The sequence below is a fragment of the Caretta caretta genome, chromosome 6, assembly GCF_965140235.1.
Source record: "Caretta caretta isolate rCarCar2 chromosome 6, rCarCar1.hap1, whole genome shotgun sequence".
NCBI classification, from domain to species: Eukaryota; Metazoa; Chordata; order Testudines; family Cheloniidae; genus Caretta; species Caretta caretta.
In genome coordinates, this window is record NC_134211.1 from 121,498,308 (window position 1) to 121,517,983 (window position 19,676).

General features: G+C 43.4%; 1 long non-coding RNA gene across 2 annotated transcripts in view; it reads left to right on the plus strand.

Annotated features, from left to right (window-relative positions):
- The first annotated feature begins 210 nt into the window (after window positions 1–210).
- LOC125638920 (uncharacterized) overlaps window positions 211–19,676 on the plus strand; it is a 40,094-nt gene continuing 20,628 nt past the window's right edge. Inside the window, exons 1-2 of one of the 2 annotated variants that reach the window (XR_007357323.2) lie at window positions 211–310; window positions 6,148–6,281. This is a non-coding gene — a long non-coding RNA (uncharacterized LOC125638920). Of the gene's footprint in view, window positions 311–1,721; window positions 1,790–6,147; window positions 6,282–19,676 lie in introns of those variants that run through there. The other variant, XR_012669112.1, reaches the window with a different exon arrangement.

Below are 19,676 nucleotides of genomic sequence, written 5' to 3' on the forward strand. Positions count from 1 at the left end.
CCATAAAGTCAGTGGGGCTGTGTGTGGGTGCCCATGCATTGGAAGTTGCAGGACTGGTGCTTACGGTTATAACACTTTTAGATGCAGAAAAGTTCTTTCTAGTAACTTAGTGGGTTTTATCCTATTTTCCTCTCTCCCTTAGGGTATGTCTGCACTGTAACAAAACACCTGCAGCTGGCCTCTGCCAAGGCTTGTCTACATGTACTGGAGCATCAACACTGCGGCGACTGATGCATCGGCGGTCGATTTAAATTTACCACCAATGGCTCTCCCGTCAACTCCTGTACTCCACCTGATTGAGAAGAGTAAGGTGAGTCAATGGGAGAGGATCAATGTCGCGTAGTGTGGACCCCACAGGAAGTTGATCTAAGCTACATCGATTTGAGTTACGCTATTCCCATAACTCAAATTGTGTAGCTTAGATCGACTTTTCCCTTTAGTGTAGACAAGGCCTCAAAGATGACTCAGGCTCCAATGCTATAAAATTGCAGTGTAGCTCTTCCTTCTCTCTCACTTTCTCTTTGCGTGTATGTGTCTATATGCTATTCAGTCTGCGAGAAAAATCTCTGTGTGTGCTTGTAAACACACAGGTTCTTTTGCAGTTAGAAGTGATGCAGTCTCCACTTTTACAAATAAAAATTTTACCAAAAGTCCTTAATTTACTCTTCAGTCCTGGGCCATATACTGTAGAAAGCGGGGAATTAGATTCTGGAATCTGTATCTGGAAAGACACAGGGGTAAAATAAATCACATAATGGTACAACTAAGCTGAATATTGGCTAGTTGTAGACCTAAAATTCATATTGGAGTGCTCCTGTGAAATGCAGACCTAAGTTTGAAAGCAGTTTAAAGGAAGAATCTCTTTTAAATGGGTACAGTCGGTAAGATTGTACATAGAAGAGGACTTACCTGTTATAGTTATTGTACAGGTGACAATCCCCATTTACACAGGGCCAAATCCATGGTTCATTGCCAAAGTATTGAAATCTTTTGGGTCAGACAAAACATTGGGGGGAGGGATAGCTCTGTGGTTTGAGCATTGGCCTGCTAAACCCAGGGTTGTGAGTTCAGTCCTTGAGGGGGCCATTTAGGGATCCCTGGCAAAAATCGGGGATTGGTCCTGCTTTGAGCAGGGGGTTGGACTGGATGACCTCCTGAGGTCCCTTCCAACCCTGATATTCTATGATTGCAGTATGACAAGAACAAAAGCTTTCTGATAAGCTTGATGTGTGTAGTACCAAAAGCCTGAGGAACACATCTTCAACAAATTTGGGGGCCTGTTCACATCAGCTAATTCTAGGCTCCTGTATTTATTTGTAATCATATACTCTATTTGAGTTTATTAATTAGTATCTGTTGGGACTTGTGAGGATACCTTGTTATAGTCTTTTTCCTTTGCCTTGTTTTTAATTACAGCATATTTTTGAATGAACGATGCTAAGGCACAAATGGAGAAAGCAAACCATATGTTGCTTACAAGTAAACCATAATGTTAACTCAAGAGTTAAGTAAAAAAAAAAAATAATGTAATAGTAACTGAGAAAAGCAACAGATTAAAATTGCAAAGTCGCGTACAAAATAGATTCTAAATGCCCATGTTAGTGGCCAAATCCTTTAGAACAGAACTGTGGGAGATTAACTATAAAGCTCTGCAAGCCCTCTTTTACTTGAAAGCAGCACTCTGAGCATTTTTTGTCTCATAACAAGCTGGAGAGGCACAGGAAAGATAGATGGATAGCCATGGAAACCAGCACTGCACTGATGACACGATGCTCAACATTACTAGCAGGTATGTGATAGTCAGGCAGTATCTGAATATGTTCCATGCTTGAACAGTTCAACAGAACATATATAGTACTTAATTTTACTTACATGTATAAGAAAAGTGAAGCCAAGTCATTTGAGGGGATGAGCAGGTGGAGAGTTGATCCAATTTATATTTTGGAAATACATGCATCTAGAGCTCTGGCTAGGACCTTATACATAATCTGAAATATATGCTTTGCACAGGAGACAGCAGATTTGAAACCTTCAGGATTGAGAAAGAGCCAGGCATTTCAAATGAGCAATGTATCATTTTACTTTTGGAAGCTTTATTGGAAGGGTGTAAGAACGTTTAGAAGCAAATGTTTAGCTTTTCCTTCTGATTTTGCACACCCACTGTTTTTACATCTGAACTGATTGCACCTGCAGAAGTGGACCTGAGGGTAATGTGCATCTACAAATGGCAACTTCCAACATGTTTGTCTTTGTTTGCAAACATAAAGTTACAGGGGGGCCCGAACTAGAACCCTGCATTCAAACCACCCTGAACTTGGGAGAGTTCAGATTTGCACCCATCTCCATACTTGGCAGTTCAGATCAAGCTTTCAGATGGGTCCAGACTGGAATCCTGAATCCAAATATCACTGGACACAGGAAAATTCAGCTCTGAATCCAGATCCTTCAACTGAGCCCATTCTGTGGAGTTAGCTGTTATTAACACTGTAAACTCCATGGTGGCTGAGAGTCATTTCAAAGCTTTTATTAGTCTGTTATGCAGCATGCATGTTCACTGTGAATTGAAAGAAACAGGGGCTCATACAGTCTTTCTGCTGGGCATTGAAGTTGTTCTCTTTTCAATGTACTGTCTGTGTGCAAGGCGAATATAGGATTTGCCGTACAGCATTAAATCACCCAATATCCTGCCTCTGGCACTAACCAGCGTGAAATGATTCAGAGCATTATGGCAAAATTGATTTATTGCAGTAAAAGATCTGAGATGGGATAAGAAGGAAACAAGCTAAAGCAGCCACACCCAGTGCCATTAAAAGCTTCTTGGGTGAGGTTTTTACATTATCAGTACTGCACTGAAACCTTTGCTTTTAAAAGGCAGAAGTGCCTTGCAAATCCAGGAGGTTATATTGGCTTCCCTTTGTTGGACCAGGGAGCCCCCAGATGGCTTGGCCCTGAGCTGAGTAGAGACTCATTTAACACAAAGTGAATTTAGGGTGCTAGAAAAAGGTGTAAGACAGACACATGCCAGAGCTGACCCCATTGTGTGTTGGGGACAGAGAAACAGTTTGGTCAAAGATCTTGAACTTGGAGCTTTACTGCTGCTTCTGCTGTCTTTGGGCAAGCAGGTAAATATTTGTGAATAAAGCCCCTCTGTAATAGAATATTCTGAATCTGTGCCAGCTCTTCTCTTCCAACCCACACCAGAAATCCAAGGCTTCTTTAACCACTCAAAGGCTGGGACAAAAGGAAGGCCAAGATCCCCCAACTGACTCAGTACATGGTGCAGTGCTGTCCAAGAGGATAGGTTCTTTCTTGACCTCTATGGTGATCAGCTTACACCTGAAGTTCAACAGCTGATTATCTGTGTCCTAACAGGCAAATATTACTTATGGAGTCTCAGAGGGGCAGAGACCAGACCCTTCCTTCTTTGCAAAATTAGCAGCTATTGTGGAAAAGTTATAAAAGGGAAGAGGTTTCGCTGCTCTGGGGATTCCCAGAGACACACTAAGCACTAGGGGGACAGATCAAGGGGAGGCCAGGGAGTGGTGCCACATTTATAAACGAATGATAGTGGCTGCTGGCTTGTGTCTCCGGGCTGAGCTGCCTCTGGGTAAGGTTCTGTCACTTCTACCTGCCCTTGGACATACCAGGAAATAGGTGGAGTGACTTTCAAGGATCCTGCTGCCCCTAAAAGAGGCAAGGAGTGTACGAAGCTTGAACATGGGACTTGTTGGTGGGTAGGGTTGTCTGATGATTACTATTTTATTACAGAAATGTATTGAGACCCCAACTGAGATCAGTGCCCCATTGTGCTAGATATTGTACAGACAGAATGAGAGACAGTCCCTGCCCCCCAAAAGCTTACAATCTAAATAAACAAAAGATTAGTGAAGAAACACACAGGAAGAGCTTTGCCTGAGGTCCTATGTAAGGGCCTGGACTAGAACCCAAATGTCCTATCCCAGTCTATCACAACTGGGCTGGATAGATGGCAGGAAAGAGAGTTAGATAAGCCTCCAAAACTATGAAAACAGCTTCAACATTTTGACCAGTGGTCATGAAATTTGAAATGTTGATAAAAAAGAAAAAAGAAATGTCAAAATATTCATAAATTTTTCATCTTGTTCCTAGCCCAGCTCTGATTATAGATTGATCTGAACTAAATCTTTGAGCCTTTTGATGCTCATCTATGACTAATATGTCTCGGCAGTTTAGTAGTAGTGGGTAATAGTTGTGGGACATTTTATGTTCCATTGACATGAGGTTGCGTGGAACCTGGTCTGACTTGAGCATGGGCCTTTTGTTATGAATGCTGCTGTTCTCTTTAAAATATTAAAGACTTTGTGAAGATGAAAAAAGGACAGAGCTATAACTTTCACCTTTGTTTGCAAAATCCTTGAAGATAAACTCTTCCCCCACTGGCTTGGTTCCCATCGTGAAAATACACACATGCTTAACTTTAAGCACATGAGTAGCATTGGGCTACTGTCCTTGCTTTTGTTCTTGTCATACTGCAATCATAGAATATCAGGGTTGGAAGGGACCTCAGGAGGTCATCCAGTCCAACCCCCTGCTCAAAGCAGGACCAATCCCTGATTTTTGCCAGGGATCCCTAAATGGCCCCCTCAAGGACTGAGGACAAGGCCCAGATCCTCAGGCTACTGTCCAGGGATCCCTAAATGGCCCCCTCAAGCACTGGGACCAAGGCCCAGATCCTCAGAGGTATTTAAGCACCTAATTCCCATTGAAATCAATGGGAATTAGGTACCTAAATGCTTTAGAGGATCTAGACACAAGATCATAACATCTGTATATTAGTCTCTCTATTTTTGGCCCAAATTATTTGACTAGTCCCTTTAATAAAACTGAACAATAACAAATGCAGAGATTATCACTACCTCAATGGAGCAAAACACTTTCTTAAAGAAAGACGTACAGTGGGCAGGTTTGTATGTTATCACCGCCTTTAGAACAAACAAATATTTGTTCCAGTATTTACTTATGGAGCTTGAATTTGATAAAATACCCCAACACTGGAGAAGAGTCAGATTCAACATCTTTTCCCTTGTTTCACACATTCTCTTTTTCTTTGTTATATTAATTTTAAAAATTACATAGATATTATCTCAAAAGGGAAATGGACAGAGGAAGTGAGAGAAACAAAGGAACGCTGAAGACCTAGACAATATGTATGTGATCTGTTTGGGGGTATGCCCCTATTTTGTTTCTATGGCAATGCAACAAAACAGGAACTGCTGATAGTCTGATCTTTTGTTTTTCAGTGAAATAGAGATCTATTCTAGATGTGAATAAGTGATTAGTCTTTCTGCAACTAAGAGGAAGTGTTAATCTAGATTTCCTTTCTGTATGGAGCAGCATAGATGGAACTTGAAAACCCAAGGTAGCCCATTACCTATAAAGATAGTGAATTAATTCTGGTAACATAAGATCCTGTTTGACTCTTTGTACACTGCCAAAATCCTGTAAGTGCTGAGGAAATGATTCATTAAAAAACCCTTCAGATAAGTTCTACCACGTTTCCAACTTTCTTCGCAGTAGCCTCCAGCTTGCACTTATGCCCTTTCAGTGGGGAAGAATGGACTTGTGGTTAAGGCACTGGGCCAGAGCTGTGGGTTTGGTTCCTGGCTCTGCCATGGACTTCCTGTGTGAACTTGGATGAGTTACTTAAGTGCTTAAATACCTTCAAGGATTAGTGGGATACCTAACTCCCACTGATTTCAAAGATCTGGGCCTTAGTCTTTCTGTGCCTCAGTTCTCCCTCTAAAAAGTGGGGATAATAATGCTTCCTTTGTCTATTTAGCCTGTAAGTTATTTGGGGCAGGGACTGTCTTTTCTCTGTGTTACATACAGCACCTACCACAACAGGCTTCAATCTCTGTTGAAGCTTCTAAGTGTAATTATAGGATCAATAATAACTCTATCTACTGAGAATCCTCAAAAATCAGCCATCTCCCAGAGACCCTGAATAAACTCCCACCCTTACTAGACCATCTCTGTTCCCCCACACCTGCATACACAATGCACTGCTTGTATTCCCACCTCATGTTACAATCTTTTGTGGAGTCCAGCTGTTATCAACCCTGGGCCACAGATTTCTGCATTTTAAGACTTACATCCTTTGAATTTCAGGTGGCAATCCGAGTTACGTCAAATGCTCACTGAACTTCAGGTGGAATTACACATGACATGGTGAAGAGCCACCTGAACCCCACCAAAGATCCTTCAAGATGGGAGAAGCTGATCGGGTTATAAAAAGGGCAGAGGTAAGGTGTAAGGCAAAAGAGATGATGGCATCCCATTGGAGGGCAAGGGAGGGTGGCAGGGTCAAGATGGGGGTTCCCCCGTGAGGAGAGAGGAAGTGCTTGTTGGAGAATAGGGAATGAAGTACAAGACTGGAAGTTTGATTAAAGTTAGAATAAGCATTTAAACTTCTGGCTGCATATTAATACTGAATTCTCTCTCATCACTAATTATTAAAATCCTGGTTCAGCAACATATTTAAGAATGTGCTTAACTTGAACCTTAAGTGTAGTCCCATCATACTTCCTGAATAAGGGCCTAAATGAAAAGAAACTGATTAAAACAGAGGCCTACGTGAAAAGGTGCGATCAGACTTCCAGTCAATTGCTAACATTTTCCCCACACTGTATTGTAAAACACACTCTTGTGGTGAAAGGGAGTTAATGCACGTTTGAATGATGCCCTTTCATCATCCTAAGGGAATGAACGTGCAGGAACAAATGCAATGCTGCCCGTCTTCCCTTTTGCATAGGGTATAAGTTGGCATTGAATTTAGGTAATTGAGCAAACACTAGCTGATAGATTTGAAGACTAGAGCCAACAGTGTTTATATACACTAGTCAGAAATATGTAATACTGTTATAATAACCCATAGCACTTATATACCACCTATCTTCTGTAGATCGCCAAATACTTTATAAAGCTGGGTGAGCATCATGGCCCCCATTTTACAGATGATGAACCCTGAGTTCTCAGAGAGACTGTGACTCACCCAAGGCCAGTGTGTAATTCAGCACAATTATTATACTCCCATTTCTGCAGAACAGAGTGTATTTCTGGGGAAATGGACATCTTGGGTATTGGACAACCGAGGGGGTTATCTGGAGACCAACTCACTTAGCAGGAATTGGATGAGAATAAATGTAAGTGTTGGAATGTAAAATCACCACCATAAATATTTAATTGCATCTTATATCCCCCATCCTCTCCAAACCCCTTGAATCTGATTTTGGGTGCCCAACTCAAGAGATCTTATAGGGTCTGTGTAATGGGGTTGCTGCTCACTACTGGTGCGTCTCCTTGCATCTAGATCTGGCAATGTATCTCTCACTGCATCAGGTGCCTCCTTGCTGCTTGCTTGGTGAGAATCTTTCTTCTGGTAACTTGGTCTCTGGCTAGGTCACCATTTAATCCACCTCTTCTAGGGTTACAAAGCCAAACGGAACCACTGTCCAAATGCCATCTCCAGATGGAGTTCAGCCCCAGCTCGAGGGTCTATGCCCCTACACCAGTGGCTGGCATGGAAACCTGAGCCCAGGGATGTACAACCAGCAATCCAGGTCTGCTCAGGCCATAAACAACTGGTTCCTTCCCATACTGTGTGGGACATAGTCTAAAGGGGAGGACACATGATTGCCCCACATGTCCTCTGCCCAGTGACCCCCCGCATTGCGCCATACCCAGGGCCGCCATGCTCTCCCCGCTCCACGTTACCTGCAGGTGGGGGGGAGGGGAAGAGGAAGGGCTCTGTCCTTTTCTCCCTGCGCCTCCCCCACAGCACATTTGGCCGCTTTCCCTGTCAGCCAGGCAAGGAGGGGACAGAGCCACTTCTGCTTCGGAGAGCCTGGCTGGGAGTCAGTGGGCTTGGCTGCCAGGGACAGGGGCCGAGTGAGCCGGAGGCCCTCTCCCATCCCACATGCATGGCCTCTATCCCCAGCAGCAGAGCCTGGATAGGGAGTGGGCCACTGCTGCCTCCCAGCCAGGTTCCCTCAGGCAGAAGAGGCTCCGTCCCACTCCCTGTCCAGCTGCCAGGGAGAGTGGCCAAACGTACTGGGGGGCGGAGGGGAGACACAGGGAGCGAAAGAGAGAGCCCCTCTCCCTCCCCGCACCTGGCAGGCCAATCTGGAGGGGCACTTGACCCCCCCAGATTCCCACAGCACGTGGCCTCTGGCTCAGACCTATCCCTGTAGCTATTTCCCTGGTCTCCTTCCTACCCAGCCTCTATCTTCTTGCCTGTTTCTGGGTTTACCACTGAAGCTTACGCCACTGCCTGTGGCCACTTCACCCTTCCTATCCTTTTACTAGACTCCTTCCTTACTCCAGTGCAGGATCTCTGGGCTTACTCTTCCCCCTGGACTACCTCCTTGTCCCTGATGGCCTCCCTTCTCCCAAGGAGTGACTGCAGCCTCCTTTCCCTTCAGCCCCTTTCTTTTTCTTTTTGTTTTAAATGGTGAAGCAGACTTGACTGAATAGCCTGTAGGCGCAATCAACTATAATTCCTTGAGACCTAGTGGTTCATATTCTCTCACTCTGCTCTGTCTCGTTCAGGTACTGTAACAATACTTTTGTACTACCCCATTTCCCTGATATTTTTTACTAACAACCATAATGTAACTTTTGTTACCTTCAGATGGTTACTGCATTCCTCAGAAAGCTTTTCCCTCTCTTTATCAATGCCTGTACATACCCATAAAAGGTGGTCCATTGTTTCTTCTACCTTAAAGAGTGCACAGGCCATCTGTGTGTCTATTTATTCAAGAGAGATTTTTGTTTAATCCACAATGGCCAGTTAGTATTCTCAACAAAGTCACTCCATTAGTCCTATCCAGGCCCTGAAGTATGTCATTGTCCTTAATTCTAGGGCACAATTTAAAAAAAACCCTTTTCTCTTTTAGAGTAGCAGCCGTGTTAGTCTGTATTCACAGAAAGAAAAGGAGGACTTGTGGCACCTTAGAGACTAACCAATTTATTTGAGCATAAGCTTTCGTGAGCTACAGCTCACTTCATCGGATGCGCATCCGATGAAGTGAGCTGTAGCTCACGAAAGCTTATGCTCAAATAAATTGGTTAGTCTAAGGTGCCACAAGTCCTCCTTTTCTCTTTTGTCATTAGTTCAAGTTTGCCATTCCTCTTTTAATTTTCCTGTACTAGGCTTTTGAATTGCTGTTTACTCGAGGGTATTTTTATGCGACTCCTTCCATTTCTTATGGTGTTTTTAAGCTGCTTTGTCTGCCACTTCATTCCCTGTTATCCCAATATGCACTTGGATCCAAGCCAATGCTATGTGTACCCCACCTCTACTCACTGTAATCAGAAATATAATTTAAGTGATTAAGTCATTTCTACAGATGGAAATACCTTTATCACTATATCGCCTGAGATTTAATTTTCAAAAATTATCAACACTGCAGGGTTGTACGTCACAGATCTAATTTAGTGCTATTGTAGCATAATTGCGACTACTGTAGTTCGGCTCTCATGATAGCTACAAAATCAGAAATTCTTTTAGATATACTGATTCCAAATTTCTCTTCCTGTTTTTTCTTTTTTGGACTTATCTGTATATATTTGACAAAACCAACTCCACTTTTCATCCATATACAGGTACACAATTTTTAATACCTACTGTCTCTTTTTTACGCATAAGTTTATAAAATAAATATAAATCCACATTTGGACATGCCACTTACCATCCATAACTGATTTTCCCATTACTAAAAGTTGATGTCATTTAGCTTTTTCTTGTCTTTCAGCTTTCTTATGCAGCCACCCTTTAACTCGAATGGCATGTGGAGTTCTAACACATTCTAACAGTTCACCTATTGAATTCCTAACAATCTTCATACATTTGTTTGGTGCTTTCACTATTACAATTCCCATTAACTTTGGCCCAGAATTTCATAGTCCATTTATAGCATGCATATAGGTGTTATAATAAATGCACTGTGAGCAATTCATAGTGCCTGGGCTTGTATTTAATCTAATTTTTTATCTTCTGATTTTCATGCTGACCCAAAAGTTTGGCAGCCATAGTCAATAACCAGTCTGATTAAGGCTCTGGATACCATCAGTGTTTTCTTATCTGCCCCCCCAAATTAGTCCCAGCAAAACTCTTAAGCAGATTAATCCTTCCTGTACATTTATCTTTAACATGGTCTATATCAATGGTTCTCAACCCATGGCCCGCTTGTGGCCCAATCAGTACACAATTGCAGCCGATGTGACATCCTCAGGGCCATACAGGTAGTATATATATGGTGTGGATGTGGCCTACATAAAGCTGCATATGCAGCCCACAGTGGTAAATAGGTTGAGAACCACTCCTCTATATGATCTTTCCAAAGTAATTTAGTAGAAAACTTATCCCTAGGAATTTAAACCTTTTAACTATATCTATTTGTTCTCCATATAGATATAGTTTACATTCCTTTGTAACTTTCTGTTTTGTAAAGCACAATCATCTGCAAATAGAGTGACTTCTACTCTGGCACTTGTTTTGGGAGATCGTTTATCATAATATTAAATAACTTTGAGCTAATAACATGTTGTGTACCATTTTTAATTGTAAATGTAGTCAACATACTTTCCCAACTCTGACCTGCACGGTTCTTTTATTCAAAAAGTCTCTAATAAACCCATACCTTCTTCCCCCTATCCCTAGTGCACTTTGTACAATAAACCTTCCCTCCATAGCTTGTCATATGCCTTTTCAATATGTAGAAAGACCGCTATCATGAAACCATTGTGCCTTATCCTTTGATTGTATTGCCATTTCTAATTTAGCCATGTGATCAATGGAGCATCTTACTCTCCTAAAACCACTCTGCACCTTATCTATAATGCCATTGGTGCCTGTTTGGAAAATAATCTTTCTTTCACCATTCTCTCCATAATTTTACCTGGACAGGACATGAGGACAATAGGTCTATAAGCATCCACTTTTGTGGAAAGTTTGCCTGGTTTTCATATTGGAATGACTACTGTGGGATGTTACTATTAACAAGGAGGTCACTCTCATGGGTAATCAGGTTAAAAGTGCATGCCTCTGGTTTCTCCACATGTAATTGGTCCATCTGACCACGTGTCACCCCAGCAAACACATTTAGGGACCTTTCTGTGTTGCGTAGTCCATAGAGAGTTGCCTGCCAACATGTCATTACATATAATAATATTCAGCATTTAATATCTTAAAAATACTGTGCAGCCATTAATTCATTCTCTCCATTTCCCTATGGAGAAGGTCAGCATTGGAATCCTCATTTTGCAGCAAGGAAAACTGAGTCACAAAGATGTTATGTAACTTGCCCAAGGCAATGCCACAAGTCAGTGGCAGAGCCAGGTTTAGAGCACAGGGGTTCCTGCTGCCTAATCCCATGCTCAGCTCACTAGACCATGCTGCTTCTTAGGACAGTTGCCATGAACTTGGAAGTGGAAACATCAAATTTTTTGCACCATAAGCCCCTTCTTCTGATGCGTGGGCTCTTTTAAGGGGTAGGTATTAATTATTATATTTAGTATTTATGAATAATGCTTCCTCACTTTTTTCACATAGGATCTGCCTCTTGGTCTTTGCACACAAGCATCACTTGTTTTCCATCTAGCTGAATCTACCAATTTGTGTTTCCCGTTGCTTCTGTTGTATTTATCTCTGGAGTCCTGTGACAATCAGCAAATAGCTCCAGGCTGGGTTACATTAGATGATAAGAATGGTCAGACTGGGCCAGACCAACGGTCCATCTAGCCTAGTATTCTGACAGCGGCAGGTGCTTCAGAGGGAATGAAAAGACCAGGGCAATTATGAGTGATCCATCCCCCTATCATCCGGTACACCAAGGCTTAGCCGACTCTGGGGAAATTTCCCCCATATCTCTAATCATTTTTTTAGCCGGTTCATCTGAACCAGTGATATTTGTCTCACATCGTCCTTTAACTCAGGGAACCCTCTTCACTCACACAGGGCTGGACACAATCTTTCCCTTAATTAGGTAGGAAAGATTCTAGATTGACGCCATTGCTCAGGGCAGGGTGAGGAGGGGCCGTTTATTCGCAGCCACACCCAGAAGCACTGTGCCTGAGGAGCACTTTGGGAGCAGCCTCTGCCTCCTCATGTTGAGGTATGTGCTTTTCTCTTTGCCAGGCCAGCTCTACTGCCAGAATATGGGAGCCTAGGGGAGTATGGGGAGAGAGGAAGTTGCAATGGTGCTGCCCTTGCCTTCTTCTGCCCTTCTGGGGAGTGTGGAGCTGCTGTCCATGCTAAACCTCCTCAGTCCAGTAGCAACTGGGAGAGCAAGGACCAGGATGGTAGCGGGAAGGGGAGACTGTCCCTTGCGTCCTCCCGCAACATGTGTGCCTGGACAGAGAGAAGCATTGAGGAATGAGTTGGGCCTATCAGAATGATGGGAGAACCTTGGGTGAGCAACATGGAGAAAAGCAAGGCAGTAATGAAAAGATTCTCTATAGTCTCCAGCCGCCACCTATGGAAACCTGCACAGAACACTTCACAATCCATCAGCTGCTCAGCTGTCCAGCAAGGGCTCCCTCTCCTCCTCAGGGCAGAGATCAGGACAGCCAGATCACCCTCAACCTTGGTTTGCACTGACAGCTACTCTGTTTAAATTAGAACCATTGGTGTTTTCAACATACCAGGTATTTCATCTCATGTTAGCATTAGGGATACTAATGTACCAGCTTGGCTGCTTCCATTGCATTAAGTCACATATATTATTCACGGACCACAGTAAGATTGTTTGACAGTATAATTTTAGCTTAAAAAACATCAGCTCAAACAAGCGCTGAAATCTTTCCTAGCATTATAAAAACTCCTTATTTACTTGAACAATAAACACACCAGTGTCTCACAAAAATATCATTAAAAGATCCAAGACATTCTGAATCTTATATAAGGGTTCTACATATTAATTTTTTTATTTTCCAGTTGGTGGAAATATGCCGTATTTGCATTTTTGAGCCTGACTAGTTTTAATTCAGTTTTTTTATTGTACAAGCTAAAGAGGAACATTTACTTTGTTTTCACTGATTAGTTACACAATTATTCCTTTCAGATACTACATGAACCATCATATTATATTCTTTGCTAATGCATTCTGGCAGAGCTATTTACATGAAAAACACAATACAAAAATGTAATGAATTTCTCAAATGAACACATTGGTAATATAAAGTAATCACTTTTTTTATACAACAAAAATTCATTACACTTTTCTCAATTAGCAAAGTGACTTTTCTAAATAAGCTAGTGAGTGAGTGACAGTCACTCACACAGCCCTGCTGGATTGTATGACATTGCTTGGTGCATTATACTAGGAGGACAGGAAAAGAAAGAGTTCATCTTAATAAACTTCAGGTAATGCTGACTCCCAGAGAACTAGATAAATATCAGGTTCATTTGTTTTTTTAATTTAGCTGTTTTTAAAGAGTGACTGGATTTTATAAGTTCATACATTGTAAGGTCACAAGGGATCATTTAGTCTGACCTCCTTGTCACAGGGTCAACTCACCACCAAGGGCCCCTCCTCCTGGCCACTCTGGGGATTAGCTCCACTCCAGTTGCTACACGCTCCTCTGGTGGTGTTGCCACCTATCTCTGCTGTCACCCTGTTGCCGCTCTTACCCCAGGAGCTGCAGCTTCCTGTTTGTGACTTGGCCCTCTGGCCAGGTCACTATATTCCTCCCCTTCCGGGGTATCAAAGTCTTCTGAGATAAACTATCCCAGGAAGTCCGTTCTCTACTGTTAGGTCTGCACCACTACTGCAGTGGCTAAGAGGGGAACTTGGGCCCACCCTCTTCTTTGGGTTCCAGCTCAGGGGCCCTCACTTCAGCTGCCAAGGTCTGCCCTACCCCATACCTTGCTGCCTTTCACCTGAGCCTTTCTGGCTCACCCCCTTCTCTGGGGTTTGCCAGCCCAACCTCCCTCCTCCCAGGGAGTAACTGTAGGCTACTTATCTCTAGAGCCCTAAACACACCTCACTTCTCCCAGGGAGTGACCGCAGACTGCTTCTCAGCTCCTGGGCCCCTCCCGTTCCTGTCCCACTGAGCCTCATTTAATCAATCCCTCCTCCCTGGCTCTCCCTCCAGGTGCAGCCTGGGGAATTAATTGGCCCACCTGCCCATCTTAACCCCTTCTAGTCTTGTGTGGGGTGGGCACCCTATCACATTCCTAGAACCTCCCCCAGTAATTACTGCATCAAGCCCATCACTTCTGTTTCAGTAGAACATAAAGAAAGCCATCCAGTCTTGACTGAAAGACTTCAAGGGATGGAGAATTCACCACATCCCTAGAAAGGTTGTTCTAATGGCTAATTAATTATCCTCACCGAGGAAGGGGCAGGAGAAGTTCAAAAATCAAAACACAGATCAAACAGATTGCTGTTGATTTTTGAACTCCCACTGCCCATTCCTCAGTGTACGTGGGTGTGATGACAATTAGTGTTGCCCACTCTCCCAAATGTATTGGTTAAGGTAATTCTGGTCCCACTGAAGGAGCTTTCCCCCCCCCCCCCCATCTGCTCATCCCCTGCCAAGCAATTAATTCTACTCCCAGCTCCGATCCCACCAGTGTAGCTCCCTATCAGTTTAGGCTTCCCACCACAGTTCACTCCCCCAACCCCTCCGTTCTTCTCCCATCCCAAGTTCAGCCCCCAGCCTCACCTCTGCTTCTCATAGACTAAAGCCAGCAGGGCCCATCGTGGTAATCTAGGCTGACCTTCTGCACCTTGCAGGCCACAGATCCTCACCCACCCACCCACTCCTGTAATAGACCCCTAATCTCTGGCTGAGTTACTGAAGTCCTCAGAACATGATGTAAAGACTTCAAGTTACAGACAATCCACCATTTACACTAATTTAAACCTGCAAGTGACCCAGGCCCCACATTGCAGAGGAAGGCAAAAAAAACTCCCAGAGTGTCTGCCAGTCTGACCCAGGAGGAAATTCCTTCCCAACCCCAAATTCGGTGGTCAGTTAGACCTTGAGCATGTGGGCAGGACCCACCAGGCAGACATTTGGGAAAGAATTCTCTGTAGTAACTCAGAGTCCTCCCCATCTAGTGTCTCATCACCAGCCATTGGAGGAGATATTTGCTGCTAGCAGTAGCAGATCAGCTACATGCTATCATAGGCAGTCCCATCATACCATCCCCTCCTCCATAAACATATCAAGCTCAGCCTTGAAGCCAGTTAGGTTTTTTTGCCCCCACTGTTCCTCTTGCAAGGCTGTTCCAGAACTTCACTCCTCTGATGGTTAGAAACCTTCATCTAATTTCAAGCCTAAACTAGTTGATGGCCAGTTTATCATCCATTTGTTCTTGTGTCCACATTGGCACTTAACTTAAATAACTCCTCTCCCTCCCTGGTATTGATCCCTTTGATGTATTTATAGAGGGCTGTAGTAAGATGAGGCCCTGAAACATAAACTCTTGTATCAGAGGCCCAGTCTGAGGCCTGTCTAACACCAGCCCCAACGTCACCTCCTCCCATCCCTCCACACACTGACCCTACCCCAAGGAATGAATGTCCCACCATGCAGCCATGGCCTAGCTCAGGAATCTTCCTACACCCTACCGTGGAATATATGGTAGAAAATGTAGGATGGATCTATGTGCCACTAACGCTCAATTTTGGCAGTATGACCATGCCAAGGCAGTGTCCCAAACCTTATAAAGGTTGGTTTAATTCAGAAGTAGAAAGGCAATTACAATTTTGGAAGGACATTCAAATCGCTCCACAACATGATAGGGACAAAAGGGATTTATTAGGAACAGCATTGAGAGGCTCCAGCCTTGGCATGTCCATATGGAACTCTTCAGATATTGAAAATCTTCACTTAAAAATAAACACTATGGTGAGTGGAATAGGCAAAGCAGTGAAAACAGGGGGAGGTATTAGCAGTCTATTACTGGACCAGCATGCAATCACTATTGATAATATGCATATGATTGCTCAAGGATTTAGCCACTTAAATTTTACCATTCTGTCCCTTATCAACAGCATGCAAAATAATGATGTTTCATTGGCAGTTGCTTGCATGGCCCATGGCAGTAGAATAATTGAAATAGTACAACAAAGTTTGTTGCAATTACAGCTTCAGAATTGGCCACGGATATTAGACCACACAGCCATCTTAAACCAAGTACAACAACAAGCCATTAATCATATCGAACCAATCTTTTTACAATTTGCTAAATTTGATAGAGTTCCACAATGGGACCAAGAGGACAGCAAAAGTGTGTACCTCATGATGGGTTTCAGAGTAACAGCCGTGTTCATCTGTATTCGCAAAAAGAACAGGAGGACGTGTGGCACCTTAGAGACTAACCAATTTATTTGAGCAGAAGCTTTCGTGAGCTACATCAGAATGCATCCGATGAAGTGAGCTGCAGCTCACGAAAGCTCATGCTCAAATAAATTGGTTAGTCTCTAAGGTGCCACAAGTCCTCCTTTTCTTTTTACCTCATGATGGCGGTCCCTCGATGGCTGCAAGAGCCAGTTAAGGTATGTTGTGCAATTAGTGTGGGAACATTTGTAAATAAGAAATACGTACAGCATTATCCTTCCGTGCGCTTAGTCACTGAAACTGGCTCAGAAATTAATCAAGCCTGTTGCACTAAACATAATGGATGACGGCTGTTTGAGTGCTATGCCGCAACTGACATTAATTCTACAGGGAAAGGTTGGGCTCGATTAGTACAAAAGGAACTGGTTAAGGAGGTGATACGCATCCAGGGCTTGGCCTGTGCTATAGGTTATCGTAATTTTTCTATTAATGGAAACATTTGCCCTACAAGTGATGCTGGGTTCTGTGTGCCTGTCACCAATACTATCCAAATAGGAACCCATGACTTCTGGCCAACAAGCAAAGGTAATACTGTCAAAGAAACAATCACTCCACATGAACATTTATAAGATTTATTGATTAACTTATTCCCCCCAGTGAAACTCTTGCAGTTGGATATACATGAGTTGGTAGCAAGAACTAAAGGATCATTGATACCAATAACTCAGTTGATCCAGCAACAATTGACTGAAATAGAAAATGTAGAAAAAGAGGTGGAAACACCATGGTGGGCGATTCCAGAAGATGTGACGTTACATCCAGTGGTCCAAACCCTTAGCGTAATTTTGATGGGAATCCAGGCACTAACAGTTGTTGCCCTCATGGGAATGTGCTATTACATGGTATGTCAAACTAAGAAAGCTAAGCTACAGCGTTGAATGAAGAAAGGGATTGAAATGGCAGTTAATACTGCTGTGGTACGACCAAATAATTATTTAAGGAGTAAGGAGCTAAGGTAGTATGCTATATAACACATAACATATCTATCCATGAATAACCATAGCAGTTATCCACATATATATCTCCATATATATTCATGTACTCATACACTCATCCAGTATTAACCTTCATATATTCTCATTTACCAAAAAACATATATACTGATATATAGCCATGTAATCATATCAATAGACTTAGATATCTGTTTGCTTTGGATATTTATCCTATCCTTACAAAGCCCTCAGGTGACCAACAGGCCATTGCATGTCTTTTAACAACTCTGACACATACACAAACCCTGCACATCTATATCCGGTCCCGGGCCTAACATTCCCAGGCCTACGATAAGGGACTAAAATTAATTGGATAATAAAATCTGTCTATCAGTCGTACGAGGGAATGTGCAGACTGAACGACGGATGGGGCATGAGTGTATGGATGGTAAAATGGGATAACCACATGACAGTGTTTAGCCCACTAGGTTGTCCTCAGTCCATACATTATGCTTTTCCAGGACGATGGGTAAACATCCTCCCCTTAAAAAGACAAAAAGTGGGGGAATGTAGTAAGATGAGGCCCTGAAACATAAACTCTTGTATCAGAGGCCCAGTCTGAGGCCTGAAGCCTGAACCAAAGTACTTCCAGGCATTGCTAAGCAAAGGCTGGGCTGTGAGCCAGAGGTAGGCCCCACTCACAGAAGTTGGCAAGAAAAGGGCTGCTAGAAGCAGGTGCATCACACATAAGTGCTAATAAGAGGAATTTTTGCCAAGATGGCATCAGAACCCTCCACAGAGATAACAAGGAACAGGCAGGTGCATCTTAAAGACAGGGTCAAAAGGACAACATGATGGATAGATTTGTTTGAACCAACATGTAACAGGGGAGAAGCAGCACCCTAATGAGTAAAGGGGCTGCACCTCAATATGTCAGGAGGGATGAGTAATCTGTTCTGCACCTGTATAAGAAAAGGTCTGGAAGGGCACATCGTCGTCCAGCCTAGGCGGCAGTGGAGTGTCCCGCCACTGACTGAGCTGTGTCCATTGCCGGGGGCACATATTCGTAGTATGTCCGGTAGAGTCTATAGGAAACTATTATTGTGCTTTGTTTGACAATAAACCTGGCCGGGTGCCTTCATACCTTACTAGAGTCTGTGGTCTTTGGGGCTTCTCTCAGGGTCTGCTGTGTCATCTATCTGCGCAGAACTGGGGCAACACAGCGGGAACAAGCACGCAGCCGACTGTTATCATCATCGAACAAGAGCTGAGCACCACACTGGTAGTTACTGACAACAAGGGCAATCACATCTCCCCTCAGCCTTCTTTTGGTTAGGCTTAACAAGCTAAGCTCTTTGAGTCTCCTCTCATAAGGCAGGTTTTCCGTTCCTCAAATCATCCTAGGAGCCCTTCTCAGCAGCTGTTCCAGTTTGAATTCATCTTTCTAAAAAATGGGAGACCCCAGAATTGCTCACAGTATTCCAGATGAGGTCTCACCAGTGCCTTGTATAAGGTAATATCACTTCCCACTTCTACTGGAAATACCTCTCCTGAAGCATCCTAGGACTGCATTAGCCTTTTTCACAGCCGCATCACATTGGTGGCTCATCGTCATCCTGTGACCAACCAATACACGCTGGTCTTTCTTCTTCTCTGTCACTTCCAACTGATATGTCCTCAGCTTATAGCAAAAAATATTGTTGTTCGTCCCTAAATGCATGACTTTGAACTTTGCACTGTTAAATTTCATCATATTTCTATTACTCCAGTTTACAAGATTGTCCAGATCTTCTTTTATGATATTCTGGTCCTCCTCTGTATTGGCAATACCTCTCAATGTTGTATCATCTGCAGATTTTATTAGCACAGTCCCACTTTTTGTGCCAAGGTCAGTAATAAAAATGTTAAATAAGGTTGGTCCCAGACTGATCCCTGAGGAACTCCACTAGTAACCAACCTCCAGCCTGACAGTTCACCTTTCAGTATGACTCACCCTAGTCTCCCCTTTAACCCGTTCCTTACCCATCTTTCAATTCTCATATTAATCCCCATCTTCTCCAATTTAACTAATAATTTCCCATGAAGAACTGTATCAAATGTTTCTTCACCCCCACCTCCCAGGCTTGGGGGGCTGCAGGATTTGCAGGAGGGGCAGCCTCAGGCTGTGTGCTCTGGCCCCATGCTGCTCCTAAACCCCAAAGGAATGTTCCGTGGAGCCATTGCAACTTCGTTGTGGCTGCTGCATGCCACCAGCCATCCTGCAAATAAAAGGCCTTCAGATAATGGTCATTGCTCATCCGTTGCTACTACAGCCAAAGTGAAGGAGCTACCCAAGTGCCTGTTGCCTCCAGAGTC